The 19,417-nt window shown below is 43.6% G+C and overlaps 1 protein-coding gene across 1 annotated transcript in view; it reads right to left on the bottom strand.

Moving 5' to 3' along the window:
* The window catches only part of elmo1 (engulfment and cell motility 1 (ced-12 homolog, C. elegans)), a 114,987-nt gene that overhangs the window by 95,049 nt on the left and 521 nt on the right, over nucleotides 1-19,417 (bottom strand). The gene's annotated exons all lie outside the window — the stretch shown is intronic.

Below are 19,417 nucleotides of genomic sequence, written 5' to 3'. Positions count from 1 at the left end.
CGGCAAAAAAAACAGATTAAAGCCGGCAGCTTCTCCTCGCTCACGCTGTGACTATGCTGGTGTGATAACTGCTCGGTTTAGTACACACTTGGTACCAACTTTGGCCATTTTGTACTTTTGTTTTGTAGGGCTGCCATGACAAATGGTGTTAATTAGCCATATTCTTACGTTATCTACAGTCATCACTCTGCTCAGACCATCACTCATGAAGAGGTTTTCAGGTTTTTTTTCCTAATAATGAAATCATGCAGATGGACAGAGCATTATATGTTCCACATCGACTTTAAACGGACGATGGAAAAAAGGGCAAAGTCAGGATTTCAGAAAGTGACTCATGTGGACACGTACAATAAACAGCACCAGGAATAAGGACACTCTGATGTCAGTGCAGTAAACAGGCAGCTGGGAACAAGGGGGAAAAAAATTAGCGTGGTCCCATCTGAGCAGAGACAAAATCAGCATTTAATCGCCTTTAAAAGCAAACACGCACAGGTCAAACTAAAATGTTCAATTATTTCTGTGACACTCTGAACCCCAAAACCACAAAAAAACACCAGTGGGTTTAAAAGACATGCTGAACAAAGAAAGAAAAACAAAATGCCAAACTGGCGCCATTTATCAGAGCTGGAAACGATAAAAAGAGAAAAAAAAAACCCTCACTGGATTATCAACAATCTTCTGATATACTGTCCTTTATGAGCCTTTACGTTCAGAAAATAAACTAAATCTCAGCTTAAAATTCTGACAGTCAGTCAAAATCTATTCTATTCTCTAGATCTTGTTTAGAAATGTGTTAAAAATAATAATAATTTGTAGTAACCAAATTGCGTAAAAAACAAAGAATTCTGCACTTCTGGGTGTAACTGAAAAGACACCAGAGACTCTGCTACAAACAAGAGTCATGACAAAAATTCAGGGACTTTTTGACTTAACTTGGTTGAACTGTGTTTACAAAGAGTCTAGAAACTATTTAACCCTTCATAGGGCACTCCTTGAAATACTTTCAACCGTAGGGTGTTATTGAAGATTATTTCAAGATATTTTTACTTTTGTGAGTTAAAAAAAAAATTGTTGCAAATCAAGACTAATAAAGTTACCTTATATGGTAATTTGCCTGTCTATGGTTAAAAAAAGGGGAATTTATAGTAAATAAAAGTAACAGTAACTGCAAAAAACATTTATTTAGAAACATTTTAGTTTGAGTTAACGATACTCACACAACCAGTACTAAAGCGTTTATAAAGTGCCTGGAAACTTTGTTCAGTGTCATTTTTTTGGTAGTGATATCGGCACCAATATAACAACTAAATCAAAATGCACATGGTTGTTCAACCTCAAGGAGAGGCACAGGGTGGACATATTGAAGGAAGTTACCAAATATGGTCACTTGCCCCATATATGGTTAAAACTTTAAATAGTAAAATATCTATAATATGTTGAGCCATAATGTTTCCAGTATTGCTACCACCTGTTGACACTTGAAAAGACTTGTTGATTCCTGTTTATCTTTTCTATTTCTGTAAAAATAACTACACAAAAAAATTCAACTCTCGTCTTGTCATCTTTTATGATTTATGGTTTTATAGTTGTGTCTTACTGCACAGAAAACATTTGGAGTACAATCTACTTCTAGCCATGGTTTTGGTGTTTCCATAGGGGTGAGGGCTTTATGTTGAAGTTTAAAATGAGTATACAGTGAATAAAAACGAGACAGGAGCAAAGAAACACCCAAAAAATGTTTGAGTACAGACAGTTCAGTAAATATAATGATAATAATAGTAGAAAATATATATACATCGTGTCAAACAATCCTGCCAACTAGCTGTTAAATCTAAAATTCTTCCATTAGTAGCCCCAAACAAAAGACAAAATACTGTGCAATTAACAGCCGATTGCCATTATCTCAGTATCAATATCAGGACTGATGAGTGAATTCATTTAGATTCTATTCTTAGTGGTTTTGGTGTTTACAGCCTCCAACATCCAGTTTGCAAAAATGCTGCGAAGCGAGCGGATGAACACGGTGACCCGTTGTTCATGAATGAGTTTCATCACCGCTCACCGATCGATGTCAACGTTATTTTGGGATATTCAAGTGCTTACGAAACATTATCTGTACCATTCAAACACCCCATGTGTATATTTTAATCCTCTGCACTTCCAGCGTGTGTATTCAAGAGCGTTGCATAAGGCGACTATTACACATGTTGTTTTTTTCCTCCATTGCCTCACTAACTGAAACACAATAGGCCGTGTGCTCTGTTCAAACACAATCTCTTTTCTCTTTAGATTTAAAAATAACATGCCATCCTCCCCCATTACATAACTCAATATCAGTCAGCATCAAGGTCGGCAGTGAGAGCTTTAAAACAGAAAAAGAGGCGCACAATTAGGTGTTTACCCTGGAAGCCTTTTCATTGCCAGTTAGGGAAAGACAGTGTGTGTGTGAGTGTGAGAGAGCCCACAGGCTATGTGAGTCACTGACAGTGTGACCTTCTGCTCTCAGGCTTCTCAGCCCGGTTGGAAGCAGCCTATCCAGGTCAAACACCCACTCTCCACAGAGTATTTCTTTTCGAAACTGAAGAATATAGTAGGACCGAGTTATAGAAATAACGTTTGATGCAATGTTGTCTTCAGAAGTCGATGGAAATTCTTGCAGCAGCGGGAAACTTTGCAGGGACCGTTGGATTCTAGCTGTGTTTAGAGCGATCAATGTACCATCATGTGAACATGCTGACTCGTGCAATCAGCAAAAAGACATTAGCGTCTATTTCAGTGGTAAGCAAGCTGAGATCCTTAGTATTACGGATTTACTGTATGAGCTAGGGTTACCGTAAAAACATAGCAACGTGACAGTTTTCTACAGAGAAATTCAACCACTCGTCAATTCTTATCTTCACCAGAAGGCTTTGTCGACCTCCGATTAAATTCTGAGGTTGATAACGGCGGTTTCTAAACCTTAAATTACCTCATGCTCGAGATGCGGGCGAGGAAGATAAAAATGTCAGCTATGCTATGTGCGTCCCCAGACTCCACAGTGGCTGGTCTGGCTGCAGGCCACGGGGTCTTTGGTGTAATCAACTTACATAGCTGGACCATTAGGACGAAGCAGGAAAGAGGAGCCGGAAAACTTAAAGGAACAGGCTGGAATATGGAATGTGACAGCTTTTATACTCAAAACAGTAGCAGCGTAGAGATCTACTCATCACCCAGAGTAAGGAGTGGACTAAACAAGTTTTAATTGTTGTACACACTTAGTCAAGAAGTACACTGATACTACTCAAATGTCATCTTCTAAATATATAGATTATAAATAAATACGTTCACTAGAAAATACTCCAGGGATTTCTGGAAATAAAGAAAAAACATCCAGCTGTGATTAATTGGGAGACAAAAAGTCAGCGAGTTTTCATTGAACTAGGCTGAACTGCAGACTGTGTATATACAGAAGAATATAAATGTAAGTAGTAAAACATTTACATTACAGAGCGCTGGAAAGGACACGGAAAAAGAAAAAAAACAGAGGTATCTTTTGTGAGATCTCGCAAAACTGTTGGTATATATACTTCTGGGTCATTTTGGCAGTATGGAGAAACGACTGGAGGACACCCACAAGTACGAGAGTTTTATTTTGAAATCGGCCTAAACTACAAAGACATTCAAGCAGTGCTTAGCAAGAGGCAGTTTTCACAAAACGTCCAATAAGATTGATGTGACTTCTGCGAGATCCCGAGAAAGTTTCACGAGATCCTGAGAAAGTTTTTCGAGATCTCGCAAAAGATACCTCTATTTTATTTTTCTACTGTCCCTGTTTTTTTTTTTTCTTTCTCAATTTTTTTACCGGTATTGAGAACACCTATACGGTTCAACTTTTGTTTTGTGATTTTATGGCATCATAACTGTGACATACTGAACTGACAACATTTTTTGATTTCTTTTGCAACGTTAGATAGCTAACGGGTTAGCTTAGCTTAGCATAAAGAAGAGAAACCTGGGGACACAGTGAGCCTAGTTTTGTCCAAATTAAGGGTATCCACCTATACTAGCACCTCTAAAGCACCCCACTTGGACATCTTGTTTGTTTAAAGTCCCTCTTTGGTCATTGATTTAATCCCTAAAAACTCATGTAAGGTGCAAATCTACAAGTTTTTTTCCCATTAAAATGATCCCTTCCTACCTTAAAAACATCTTCGATGCAACTCCATACCATTGCCATCTCTAGAGTGTGCAGACCTATAAAGTCCATGCCTCTTTCTCCACCCAACACTCTGCCACTTGCTGCAGCCCGAGCACACCAGCTCACCTGTGACTCTGTTCAAACACTGTACATCAACTCCATGCTACACAAGTTGTAATATTGGAGTAACTCAGCCAGACGCGTTCAAGACGGACACCGGTTCTAAAGAAGAACAGTGATACAGAAAGTCCAACCCCATGAGTTGACTGGATCGGTTCCGTAGGTTCGATATGTATGAAACCCTGGAGGTCTGAATCCGTGTTTTTGAGTCTTGTCATCAATACTAAGACTGCTCATGATGTGTCTTCTAGCGTATAAGACACACCATATGGACATGTTAACAACGTAAATAAAACCAACACCCTGAAGGTCTTTAACCTGCACAAAAACAGTGTAAAAAAATTCACAAGGTGTCAACAAAATGTCCAACTCAGCTCCTTCACATCACATTTTCCATGTAGTCGAAGCTCATTCTACTGAGTGCAACACAGTCCAAAAACAGAGCAACAGAGAATTCAAACCTTTAATGTTTAACCAAAATTCTGCAGCAGATCTTGGCAAAAAATATGACGATTATTTTCTAAATCTTTGACAGGATAGTCATATATTCTTTTTAACATACTCAACAACCGAGCGTAAAAAATCAAAGCACCATCTCTCAATATCGCCACATGAGAGACGCAAAGAGATTGAAGTCTGATAAGAAAGAGAATTTCTCACTGTGGAACCTTAAAAATTTCCATTATTTATCATCAAAAGCCTCCTTTTCAATTCAGCGCTAAAAACTGGAGGGAGCTCAAGAGTCAAATGAAACACAACGAAACTGTTTCCAAAGACAGTTTTGTGATGTAGAGAAACATCAAAGTGCAATTCTTCAAAAGCAGCAGAGTGTGAGGGTGGAAATGTGGAATAGTTTGACCAGAGCCCCCCTGTGACTGATCACTGCAGACAACAGTGATTGGAGCCTCTGGGGGCCACGCTTCAAGGAACAAGCCATGCTGAAAAAAAAGTTCACCGGACCCCCTATCTGTGTGTGTCTGTGTGTGTCTGTGTGTGAGTGGGTGGGTGGGGATGTATAGAGGGGATGATGGGGACCACACAAAAACCCTGTCAGGTCATGTGACCGAGGCGGGGACAAATGGTGCTTTTTGGTTGGTTGGACAGGGAAGTCATGGAAACAGGTCTATAGTCCCATTGTCTCACTGTGAAGCCTGAATGTATGTGTGCGCGGCTGTGTGTTAGAGGAGGCGGAAGGCGTCGTAGCACCAGGAGGAACCAGCGCAGCATTCTTCATTCACAAGCAGAAAAACGCCTCCATCATAAAGTGACCTTGACTACTCTGGCAGAACAGCGAGCGCATCCGAGCATCTCCCTCTAATTCCAGGTGGGTGCGTTTCAGAGACGGCAAACAATCGCACAAACATACACAGTTCGGGTTATGAAACCGGGACTTCATTGAAAAAAAAAATATATATATTAGCACAGACACTAAGCTCCAGTTCCACGCTATGTAACTAATCAAACCATGTTCCTGCAGGGCGAATCAATACCTCCTCTTCCACATGCCTGCTAGTCTGGCTCATCCACACTTTGCCACAGATAGGAAAAAAAAATCCTTACAAAAACAGCAGCTGAATAATCAAACTGCTTTCTGCTCTGCTCCTACAAAAATCAATCTGAAAAATGTAGAAATTCTTAAAACTTCGCGCTCTGGCTCCTACCATTCAATTCAGAAGGGTCAGACTCAAGTGTTTCCAAATCTGCAGAGTTTAGCAACAGACAAGCCTGAAATTCCACTTCCTCAAAATGCTAAAATTACACCCCAGACAGCCGGGAGGAAAAAAAAAGAAAAGCACCAGAGAAAAGGTTATTATGGAAAAGATGCACACACATCTACAAGAGGCGCACACGAGCGAAAGACAACACACATAAGACTGCCTTTTATATTCTCCTCTGCAGGGTTTCTCATTCATAAAACACGCACACAGTGGTTATCTCTTCCCAGCTAACTGAATACCGCTCTTGAGGGATATTCCATCCCTTAACTGGATTATCGCCGCTCATGAGGAAGATAATGTTGGTACAGCTTCTGTGTGCTAAATGAAAACCAAAAGCCAGGTGCTATGGTGAGTTACTTGTACACACAGGATCCCACGAAACTGCAGAAAGAGCAGGGCGCTCTGCCGACCAGGCGATGTGTAAGTCTCAGAATAGAGCAGTGGGGATTATGCAAGAACAATACTGTAGCTAAAGGCTTAGTTTCACCCATTTCGCAGAGAAAAGCCAACTGCACTGCCCAAGAGCATGGGCAGTATGGCAATGGTACGCTAATTACTCTAAGTGTCGGGCTTCATATGTCATGGCACCCACACTGCTAAACAAGATTTAGAATTCACACGGCGTGGCGGGATTGCAATGAAAATACAGCACATTTTTCACACCATGTATCTATGAAAGATAATTAACGGTGTCTCCTACTTTGCTCAGAAGTCAGTTTTCTCAGGCTTCACACTTCCACACCTTTTACACTCCACCACAACTTGCTTCCAGACTAATTTTGGTATCACAAAATCCTGCTTCCTTCACGTGAACTCGACAGATGAAAAGTGAAAAACCGCCTTCTGGTGTCAAACTGCACCCACATCATTCTCCACAGTGAGGCTCAAACGCCAGCCGTGAACACAACATTCGAGTCTTAAAGTTAAACTGTGAACTAGTGCAACGCAAAAAACACATCAGTTTTGGTCGTATTTTTATAGCCTGAGGCTGTGGATACTGATTTAACATGACTGTTCCTTAAAACAGCCGACACGGCTGTGAAAAGGATTTAAAAAGCTAATTTCATATAACTGATTTGATTACACTGATAGATCTGAATCACTATGAAAATAAAAAGTTTCTCGAGACAGTCCACTGCAAAAAGCATTACAGTTACAGCTACAGTCTTTGGGGTTTTAAACTAAAAGGATACTGGAAAGCTGATGACTAGAAAGCTTTTTCAGACCTGCTTTGTTACATTACGGCAGCTTAAGTCCCTCTGCTCACAGCGCTGGCAGGACTGGCATGTGCTCCACTGAGTTAAATGGGATGTGAAGGATTGGGCACCCCGGGTCAGGGAATTTCCATTGCGAATGATTGCTGAGCCACCAAGGCCAGGCTTTCATTTTGCTCAGCGTTTAGACAAACATACACAACCAGGATTGCTTTCAGACGGCATCGTATCAGGGAGACGCATACAGTTGCAATGTATACACAGGAAGACGGTGAACAGTTTGCACGAGAGTCCGCAAAGTTTCCCATGAAACTTTCACAAACTGTTCCTGGGGGTTTATTTGTGTCGCTTAACGACAAGGTCGGCACAGCGTGATGAGGTCAACGCAGACAGCCAGCGCCACATTTGCAGCTATGATTGGAGCAGGATACCGTTAATGCAGCTGTTTAGACATGCGGCGTTAACAGGGATTAACAGATTATCACCACGGGCAATTATCAGAACTGATGTTCAACATTCAGCAAGTTTATTTAATCCAGACTTAAATTAACTTTTGCCTTTTCGTATTTTCACATCCTCAACTGTGTCTTCCATCTCTCTCGCACACAAACACACACACACACTGCATTACTTTTGTTTTTGTTTTTGCCCATTCTGGCTGAGAGAAGCTTGTCATGGGGTGCACCAGTTTTGTCTCTTTTTTTTTTTTTTTGCTTATGTAATATTGAGAGAAATTGTAGGCACTTGGTTTGATGCAGTGGAGCTTCCTGCTGCTGCCTGCACATACTGTAGAAGTGTTAAAACTGAGATGACATAAAGATGTGAATAAATCATGCGGCGCAGTGTGTGTGTTACAATTCAATCACTAGTGGTGGGGCTGAAGCAATGATAATATCAGTAATATCAGTAGCATTCACTCTTCCTAAAGTGAGTTGGTGCAAAGAAGGTGATTTACTGAAGATTTGTTTTACATTTGAGTGGAACAAAGGTGCATTATCTACAAAAAAAAATAACCTCGAGATCCACAGTTGCTCGTCGCCGGCCTGCTGCATATTGCGTCTCATCCCTGCAGGTCTGTTGTCGAATCACACTTTATCGTATGTGACATTTCAGCGCAATCGATAATTTGCACCGCCATTAACGGCTGCTGCAGTGTCGTACACGTCATATACATCTCTTAATGGAAACATGCTCTCCACTTAGCTAAATTCAATAGCTCAGAGGATTACCATCTCCACTGAAGCATGTAATAACCAAAAGGTCATATCATCATCATAACTCAACAAACCATAATCCGCCGCTGCCTCTTTAATGGCTTTTAAAGTGTGTCAAGGCCCGAATCGCCGCCACCAGTCACGTATTTAATGAACGTGCCCCTCCGCTAAAGTGCCAGTTTGCCAGTCATCCTGCCCGGCTCTGAATGCTCCATCTCCCTGTTGGCTTGTGCTAGCCCAGATCGAGATGTGCGAAGAGCCCCGAGAACATTTGGGATTGATTCATGGCTATTTTTACGTGTCCTACTTGAACTAAATGGTTCAATACTCAGAGGAAGAAGTCAGCCACTGAAAAGGCTTATTGAACTCCTAAAAAAATCATTGGAAAGCTAAATGGTGGTGGGAGAGTGGATGCTTTAGTGTTGAGCTTTCAGAGAAAAAAAAAGAAGAAGAAGAAGCCAGAGCATAAGCAACAGAATATATCCTCCATCCACTGGTCGATTATTTAACGACTGCTGGTATTCTGAAGAGTGAAAATTAACATGTTAGAAGATAAATGCCCACAAGAGCACACGCACTGGACAGGTTTAATAAAAAAGTTGAAGGAGAGGTCTCAGGCGACCTTGTACCGCCATAAACTCAATGCACACAACAGCAGCATCTCCTCTTAGAAGTCCCACATGACTGCTGCATGTATACTCCTCTCCGCCGGAGCAAAAATGACTCCTCTTATTAAGCCATAACTGTGGAGAGAACACGGGCCCCCAACAACACTCATTACCTTAGCATATAGTGAACAGGCTACTGCTCAATGTTGCCGGCGCTACAATTATGTTAGCGCTGATGACTATCATCACAAGCATAATAAGCGCTCTACAGGAGCACTGACATTATGGAAGATGGTTATGGGCTCTCTTGTGGAAATCTCCTGCTGCTGTTGCCGTCTCTCTCTCTCTCTCTCTCTCTCTCGCACACACACGGGAAAAACTGGTGCAAGGTTAGACTGCGTATCTGGCCTAGGTGCCATGAAAGGACTCAGTCACTTCACGGATCGGCCATCGACTCGCTGCGACTGGCACAAGCGAGTGGGAACAAAGGAGTCACTGTGGCTGTCACACACACTCCTCGTTACACTCACCCTTTGCCCTGCCAGCTGTCTCTCCGTCCCCTCCCACAGCCCCCCCAGCTGTGGCTATACATCAAGCGGGGCCCTTAATTCCACGCGAAAAAACACACACCCACTCGCGCACATGTCCTTGGTGGCTTCAGAAACCTGGTTTTCACCAAAACACTCTTCTTCCCCTCCCTGCTGACTGACTGACTGACTGACTGACTGACTGACTGCACTGTTGGGAAGCAAGACGTTATTCAGCAACCACCAACGGCTCATCAGCATCACGCCGCTGCACACAGCCACAACACATGAGCTCCAGCTTAAAACGCTGGAGCTGATTTCCTAAATATTTTCCACGTAACGCTGCTTCTCTTGCCTTTTTTTTTTTTTTTTTTTAAATAACTCTCCCAGAGATGCTTGTCGCTGTGCTTCTGCTGTCTCAGTTTATTTGCCCAAACCTCCACTTCACGCTTGATACGCCCTTTAACCACAATGCCCTCCCCTCCCTCTCTCTCTCGACAGATGCCCCATGCCCCAACTTTGGGCTCACCCTTTAATTTGCTAACCCCTAAGCTCTGCCCTCTGCTTCGCACTCTCCACTGCCTTCCTATTATTTATTTATCCCCCGCGTCTTTTTTTTTTTCTTCCCTTTTTCAAACCATATGCTACACCCATGCCCTCCCCTCCCTGTGTTTACCCAATGACAGGCCTCAGCCCTGCCTGGTCAGTCACCAGCCAGTGCCAGCTCAGTCTCCACCCTTTGCAGTGTGGTGACTGGCCACTGCTAAAAACACTTTCATCCCTTCTGCAGCCCTACAAAAGCCGTTCCACTGGGACTTTATCCGAGGCTACGTTATTATTGTCAAGTTATATGGTTCGGTTGTGGGTGGGGGCTCCGCTTGTGGTACGGCAAAAGTTGAAATGAGGCTCAAGTCTGGCTATTTATGGACTGGGGCAAAGCATTCAAAGGGCTTCATTTTTGCCTTTTATGGGTTAATTGCATGTAACCCATATTTATGTGAAACAGAGGGACAGAAAAAGAAAGGGAGAGAAAGGGAAAGAAAAACACCAGAGGAGGGCATTCCTCCGGCCAGGCTTTCATTGCTGTGGGTACGATGTCATTGGAATGATGTAATCGGTGCATATCAGGCCCCTCGTCTCCCCCCATACATCTATCCACTGAGCGTACGGAGACAGGCGCAACTAGTTTCCCTTGTCAGCCCGCCCAGTAATTCACACCAAAACACATTAAAGTCGAACCACATTACATCGAGTCGCAGGGTTGTGCCTACACTTCTTGACCTCTCTCTTCACACTCTCTGTCAACAGGAAGAGGTTCAGTTCACACGCAGACGCTGGCAGGAAGTGGCGTACCCTCCACCTTCAGATCAGAGGAGGCTTTTGGAGGAATTAATTCACACCTGAAAACCTATGTTGTCTGTAACAAAACTTCCACCCTCCTGTTTTGAGAATGTCCTGCACCCATCACAATGCCCTTGGTATTTCCTGGGCCTTTCTTCTAATGCGCTGTCTGGGCTGGAAAATGCTGCCCGACAAGTCAGACATGCACACACACACACACAAAAATACAAACACAGGGTGTTAAGCTTCCCCTCCAGACAACAAAAGAACAGACACAGCAACAAGCCCCGAAGGCAACATTAAACCCAGCTTGTCTGCCACTACAATACCCCTCTTCTCTCAATAGAGAGCCATGCTGAGCCCAACCGAGCTGAGCTGTACCGTGTTATTCTTCAGTGCAACATAGCATAGGGAATAAGATAAGGGCCGAGGCACACTGACAACGTGTAACATCCCCAGGAAATGGAAAACTCTGATGTGTGGCCAGACTGGCCAGGGTGACGCGAGGTAAGGCAGGTGGTTTACAGATGGAGAATCTGCTCAGGCCACAAATGGCAACAGAATCCCCAGCTCAACACAATGGTTCAACTGAGTCTGAGAGATCTAAAACATGCCTTGATGTTTATTCTCAGCTGGCAAAAAAAAATGAAAAAAACTCCTGTATCTATAGACACAACAACATAGCTGGCAGGAATGACAAGAAGCAAAAATACTGATAAGTATAACACAGGAGGAAGAAACCTCTGGCAAAGAAAGCTCTCTCCCCTGTGGGTTTCTTCACTTACACTTTTTTACGATGCTGTAATAACTTTGCTGTGAAACAAACCAACCATCTCATATTTTGTTGCAACTACTCACCCCTGACCTCATGAGGCAGAAAAGGGACAAATAAAAGTTTGACGACAGGTTTGAATGTTTCATTGCCATGACATGATACGACGTGAAAAGTCGGGGAAACAAACCGAAACAAACTTAAAATCCACTTTCAAACACAGAAGATAAACACGAGGGCTTTGCAGAGTCTGACGGGCAAGTTGAAACATCGCTCCTTTGCACCGAGTAAAGAAAATATCACCCATCCGTGAGCGATTTGGTTGAGCTCCTTAAAGAGCGTCACCTGTGGACCTGCTGTTCTTTGTTGGCATCCCCCTGAGCGCGGCCTTAAAGAAGACCTGATCACGTAGTTGATGTTTTCCAGCTTGAGATCCTGTTTTCTTGTTGCAAACAAATGACGACAGCCACCATCATGGTGTGAGGGTGATTACAGCTTGTTTTTACTAGCTGGTCCAGGCCAACAGAAACTCACCCCGGGCTGCTTCTCGGCTTTACTGTGGCAGCGAGAGAGACGACCGCTGAAAACTTTGAGCGAGTGGATCTAATCCAGATGCCCTGACGGACGCTTCTGCTGGTCAGCGTGTGGGAAGCGAGGGTCAGAAAACTGGACAATATGTATATGCAGAGCTGTTCTAAGATGGAAAGCTCTGGTGAGAAGGGGAAGGGTGGAGAAGAGGCAGAAACGATGAGAATGCAAGAAAGAAAAGATAAATAAAAACGGGGGGGCTTCAGTTTGTAAAATCCTACAAGAGAGAAGATAATCTGAGAGCAGAAGTAAGCGCACAAGAGGGAGATATCAAAGTGTTTTGTTTCCTCAATGTCCTTCTGCGGTTTGATTTATTCAGAGACTCATAGGCAGCACCAACATAAAGCAACACACCTTCAATCCAAGGCTCGCAGTTCCCCCAGCCGGAGACAACGAGCGAGCCGGTGACCTTGGCATGTTATGAGAGGCCCTCCACTCCTCCTCAATCTCCTCTCTCTAGAGGTAGCCTTGACTAGTCTAATGGAATACACTGCTGCGGCAAATTGACATCGCAGAAACCCGCGTCGTGACAGAATGGGTTCAATTCCTTAATCTGGGCCCGTACATTAATTATACAGTGCATTTAGCTATGCGTTATTGCACTCCTCCCCTCAACTCCACTCTCAGAAATGACTTGAAATGAACAAACTTGCTGTGCCGAAGAGCAAACAAGTGGAGGAAACAGGACTGCTGTGTGAAAGCGTGTTCAAGTTGGGGATTTTTTTTTTGTTTGTTTTGGCTTCCTTTCCAGTCAGATCAAAGAATAAATCAAGTCTTAACAGAGCCACTTTCTAACCAATAGATAAATCAAAGAACACTGAGACTAGATAATCTTTGCTCAAACTGACTCTTAAAAACAGAATGTGAAAAAGACAGAGGACCCTCGGAAATGACCGAGCTGGTTGGCGATAAATAAGCAATGCAGGGCTCAAATAGAAACAAATAAGTTGTAGGTTTCCCGGAAACTCTGTCAGCCAAACAAGCGAGAGACTGAACCGGTCCCAAAGCTGATCCTTGAGCACCCCAGAGCATCAATCAATATGACGTCTGTTCTCCTCGTCTTTTAATGGAATGCAATTATAGCATTAGTGATGCCATTCCATTGGTTAGATGAAAACAAATCAAATTTGACCAAATATGATCAACATGTTATTCTTGGGCTTCCAATTTAAATCCTTGTCCACCACATTTGCAAGAACTTCCTTTTGAAGGACATCATAAATTCTGGGTAATTCCTCCCGGCAAAGTCTGGAGTATTTACAGAGAGGGCACATAAAGAGCTCCTAAAGTCTGCAAGAGAGCCTGCAAGCACTTGTTGATTTTATAGGCGCTGAACCCTCGAGGAGATTGAAGCAGGACTTTGCTGCTCTTCCATCTCATCCCATAAATGCTCAGCCTAAAGCACCCAATAATGGGGCAGTGCTTGAAAACTTTAGTGGGTGCTGTTAGTGGTATTGTAATTATTGCAACCCATGCCAGATAATCAGTGCAGCAGAACCAGAGAAATACTGGTCATACACTATTTGTCCTATGCTTTCTTTATCCCAATCACAATTGTACTGGATCAGACCATATTTTAAAAAAAAGACTCTTGCTGTCAACTGCTTTCAACCCTTACATGTCAACACACAACTGCTTCGTATCTTGTCACTGCTATTCTGAATCAAGATTTAGGGAATTGTTTGCTTTTATGTTTGTCTGTAAACAGGATTATGCAAAAAACTACCGTGCAAAATTTCAATTAAACTTGGTGATGAGTTGGCACATGGACACTTACATTTTAGCGCGCATCACTTTCTTTAATATTGCAAGACATTGCATCAGCATTATCCTCTGAGTGCCTTTCTAGTTACTTTTATTAATCTGCGGTGCCGAAATATGGTGGGAATCTATACGGAACGCAGACCCGCTACTGGCCGTAACACCGCTTTTGCCAACAATGCAACTTGGCCGCAGACACTTCAGTCAGCACCTTTGCTGTGTTATGCCATCAGGAGATAATATTGCATCAAGCTGCTAGCCTTAAGTGAGGCAATTCAAATCCCGCAACTCCCTCTGGGGCCACAAAAGGCTTTTAATTATTAAACTTTTTTCACCTATGCAGTAGTATAACCCAACAGACCCACTGATGGGGTTGCTTTTCCCAACTTTACATTAAGTTAAAGCAAAACAAATCCACCAGTAATTGTTTGTTTAGCATGATGATGCTTCTGCCCTTCATGTGCACTTCCCTCCCCATCTACAATGTTATATTAACCTAAGTGAAGTAGAGCAGTGGATGTCATTTCCTGGTTTGGTTGTCTAATGTTTTTTCACCTGTATATATATATATATTACAACAGCAGGACAAATTGTCCGCCGGCTATGACACCTCCTTTGGATACCATACCCGTCATTTGGGTGCAAGTTAGTGTGTGGTTCAACTTGTATATAGTGAAAAATAAAATGTGCTTCAAAAACACTCACACAAAGTTCATAAAAATCTGTCCTGACTTCTTCCGTGGAGCTAACATCAAACAGAAAACTCATTACTTTTTATGCTCTCACACTTCTATGAACTTATGGTTTATCATTAACGTCAATATCAGAAGTCCAATGTACACTTTGGGGAGGAGAGTGCACAAAAATACGCCATTGACTTGCCTCAGGAAGTAGACTGTGAGGGGCAGTGCAAATCTTCAGGCCAAAAGGGATCCATTGGAGGATTTAAAATGTGGAGGATGTATGGCTGGATGAATTTCTAAATGCATGAAACAAGGGATGCATCTGTGTTCGGATAAAGGGGTGAAGGTAGTGATGGACGTACAAGCAACCATCCGTATATGGACAGCAACATAGACATCAAGCGATAACCCACGCTGTTCAACACCACCCAAAGGGCTCAAAGACACACATAAATGCAACACACACACGCGAGAAGGAAAAGCTATAATTGGGTTACAGCTCAAGAAAACCTGGGTTTAGCACCTGGGTCATACTGACACACCGGCGTGTAGCTACTGTGAAAACAGGCGAGCCTCGGAGGGAAATAAAAACTGACACAGCAGCACGGCACTGAAATTCTGCAAATGTCTGCAGCACATGTGCACGCATGCCATAAATCATAACACTCACAGCACCTACATTACATTTCTACACAAGCTGCACGCAGTGTAATAGACCCTAATTCCCCACACAGAACTGGGCCATCCTTACAAAGTACCCACCTCTAAATGTAAAGTCATCTCTAGCCTCTCACACAGCTGGAGCTGGGATGTACTAGTTTGGCTGAGAGGCTATCTAACCATTTATCCTACTGGGTCAGTAGGATCTGTGGCTGAGAGGCTCTTAGCTGAGAGATGCTAAATACCACAAACACAGACATGCACAGGAGTAAGAGAGCCGGCTAACCCTCTCTCGCTCGGTGTTCGCTGCGGCAGTACCACAGCTGGAATGCAGCGGGCAGAGCGAGCACACCACACACAGGGATCCGGATCAGTTTCTGGGTCATCTAGGGCTGCTTCGCGCCACATGAAGTCTAGACTTGGACTGAAAAAGTCACCCGCGGACACTCGCTGCTTCAACTGATTCATATTCTAAGAATGGACGGAGTCTGTGCCCGAGGAACAAAATATGTACAGTTATGGAAGCGCAAGGGTGAAAGGTCAAAACGCATTCATGAGTGTATTGAATTATGCAACCGCTAAGAGATCACAGTTGGTCATAAAAACAATAAGTTTCTCCATCACTTTTTTTCCTATTTATTGCATTTATTTCACAAGTCAAAGAGCTGCTCGGCTCTGAATTTAGCCCGAGGCAACAATCAGTAAACTAAAGAGCAGAACATGGCAGTAATGCCTATGAGATTTCTTCTCACCCACCTATGTCTGTTTGGCTGTCTGGCACCTTCCCATCGCACCTTCAGTATACCTACATGCTGTTTTAATTAACTTCATACCACAGGGAGCAATTATGCAAGGCAACATTCATCTAATTTGGAGCTGCAAATTAATCTATCCTCAAGCTGCAGAACGACAGCGAGTGTACTGTAAGCGAGGACACTGGGAGGCTGGAAATGGCAATTTTTCTATAAGTACGCTCAATAGCTGCGGAAAACACATAAAGAAGCGACAAGGAGATGTCCACTTTAGGTTCCTGAGGTTCCCCGTGTCACTTTAATGCTGCAATTTTTGAGCTTTTAGGCGAAAAACGGAGGGGGGGAAATGAGCCCACTTAGATGGACGGATAGCTAGCTGGGCATACATCAAGGAGAAAACAATTTACATACCTCCGCTTCCCTCGGGGAGCAAGAACAGAGAGTGAGAGAAAGTAGATGGGGGTGTGCTGGGATGTGAGCAAACGAGAAGAAAAAGTGCAAGAGATAAACCGTAGAGCTAACATGTGGGAGAAAGCAAGCGTAAGTAAGCTAATGAGAGAGAGATAACAACCTGGAAGGGCGAAATGTGGGGGGGGAAGAGGAGCTGTCAGACGAGAGGAGCAAGAAATTGGCAAGGTCGCACTTCAGGAGGTGGTGAGGAGGTGCCAAATAGTAGGCAGTGTCAAACAGATACACACCGAGATCTCACATGTGATGCAACTCAATAAACGAGTGCATCATCTCCCAAAAAAAAAAAACTACTCCGAGCCTCTCCGTCTCTGCTTCTTTCCACTAATCTGATTTCCTGGATTACATTTCAGTATTTAAAACAAGAAAAACCAATAAATGCAAATTTAAGTCCATCGGTTTATTTGGCTTTTTTTTTGCTGGTGTGTTGCAACACTCCATTTCTATCTGTGATTTTTTTAAGACCCAGTCGGGGTAAAGAAATATTTATTTGGGCAAGCCAGCTAACAAGAAACGGAGGTTTTCTCTGGCTAATAAAACTTGTTTTCGCATGTGCGCGCATTCTTTTTGACATATAGGTCCCTCAGGTGGCTGTAAAGCTGAAACACGATGCTTCTGGCACGCTTCGGTTTTGAAGTCGGACAGCTACTGGCCAGAGCCCCCGCACTCAACTTCACGGGCCGCCTTCAGTGGAAGAGCGAGCTAAAGGTAGCGGTTTGTTCCTCCAGTACTGAATGGCCTTCCTTGAGCGCTGAAGTTGTGCCAGACCTGCTTCTCAAACCAAACATCAATCTGTAAGCCGCAGTCACACAGACAGGGGAGGACAGAAGCCAAAACCTCACAATGTAACACAGAATTTCTAAGCTATGTCTCCCTGCACGAAGGCCAGATTTCATATCAAATAACACTCACGGCTGTAATTAAAAACAACCGGACAGTGACTTTCAACTTTCTGCTTCCACGGCGTTCCCATGAGATGAAACCTGTGACCCCCCCATGCATCCATGACAGCCAGTAACAGCCCACGTGACTGCATCTGAGACACGACTGCACTTGTCCCCCGTGCTTCTGTTTCCAGGCTGCGTCCGCCCGTGTACATTGTCGAGTTGACACGATGACGCCGACGTGCATGCGGTTCCTTCACAACAGGGACGTCTTTGGTGGCTAACGGGGCATGTAAATGGGCTCTCACTTTACGAGAAGTTGCCCGGAGGGGACGAGGGCACGGAGAGGAGGCGACGTCGCAGCCCCCCCCCGGCCTCGCACGACGACTGATGAGGAGGAGAGAGAGCGGAGGCACGCTGCGTGCCAAAGCCGGCTGCTGTTGTGGTCTATTACACGGCCACCGAGTGATCACTGAGGAAGGAATAATGAAGCAGCGGCTCCCGGAGTGGGGTCCACAGACAATCAGGGGCCCTTAAAGGACCAGCACGGAACCAAAGGAATAAATTCTCATCTACAGCAGTGATTTCCCAACCTTCTTTGTCGCTCTTATCACGCTTAGGGCTTATGGGCCTTGTCGGTAGATGCGATGGCTTTATAAAAAGGTTTCAAAGGTGTTTGAGTGAAAAGAAAACAGAGTGTGGTGGATCTGTGGCTGCACATGTGAAAGCATACAAGTCAGTGATGCTGGATTTGTTTTTCTACAGAAGATTTGGTCAAATTTGTAAGTGAGTTTACATAAAATCATCAGCTTTGACTTCTTTTGCTCACTTTCTTGTCATGTACTCACAATCAAAACATGAGGGATTGACTTCTTAATGACAGTGATTTACATAATGAGTTATATTCTATTCTATTAACTCTCTAGCCATAACTAATTTAACCACGAGGACACAGCTTGACTTCGCATCACCATCTGCTCCGATGTGTTCTCTGCTACATGTGCTGCAGAGATTAATATAAGCAACGGTGTTGGAGCCAATTGTATGATTGCAGTTTCTAAATGACCTCAAGCGTCACTATGCCCTTTAAAAGAAAGTTTTCATACATCAGACAACGTGTACGGCGAAACATCTGCGACAGGCCAACATCGGCCGGCTCATTTCTCAGTCAGGCTCGAAGTTAATGACCCAAGTTGATGGAAAAGCGCAACAAGTCCTGTGCAGGAAACCACTGAAAGGGGGCTAATCACAGCTGGCAGGTTATTTTGGCAATAAATATGAAACCCTATTCGGGAATGATTGATCTGCAGCATTAACATTTCTAGGTTTCTTTTATAATAATAAAAGAAGAAGAAGAAGAAGAGGCCTGGTTTGGGTTCAATCTTTGCAAACAGACGTCTAATAATGTGGAATGTTGTTTCCTCTACCTGGGTGATAAATCTCCTTGAACAACCAGCTGCACAACAATTAAGAGGATTAAAAAAATACAACACAAACATTGGTGTGGAGGGGTCACTGCTTCTCTCTGAAGGGGTCACAAGGGAGAAAAGTTTGGGAAACACTGATCAAATGCATCACAATGTGGGGTCCATGTGTGGGTTTTAGAACAGAGTAAAGGGAAAACACTTGCAGGAGATCATGAAGCATCTTGATATCTTTTGTTTTCTTACTACAGAGGAGAGTCAAGAAGCTTCAACATGCACCCAGAGGCTGTCTGGCTCTCCCTCTCCTCCTCCTGCCTAATCACAGGCCCGTGGTGCGGCCAGCACGCTGGGCTGGAGTTACACACCGCACACCATTAAAGCAGCTCTTTAATTAGCAGTTAGGGTGGAAGAAACGGACGCATCTATACTTTTTGCATCAAGCGAACAGCATGCACTTCAACAAACAAGCCGAGGAGATAGAAGCAGCAGCAGCAGCAGCCTCTCCT

This window comes from Stegastes partitus, unplaced genomic scaffold (assembly GCF_000690725.1).
Source record: "Stegastes partitus isolate 25-593 unplaced genomic scaffold, Stegastes_partitus-1.0.2 Scaffold1053, whole genome shotgun sequence".
Classification (NCBI taxonomy): Eukaryota; Metazoa; Chordata; class Actinopteri; family Pomacentridae; genus Stegastes; species Stegastes partitus.
This window is presented reverse-complemented; position numbering and strand designations above follow the sequence as displayed.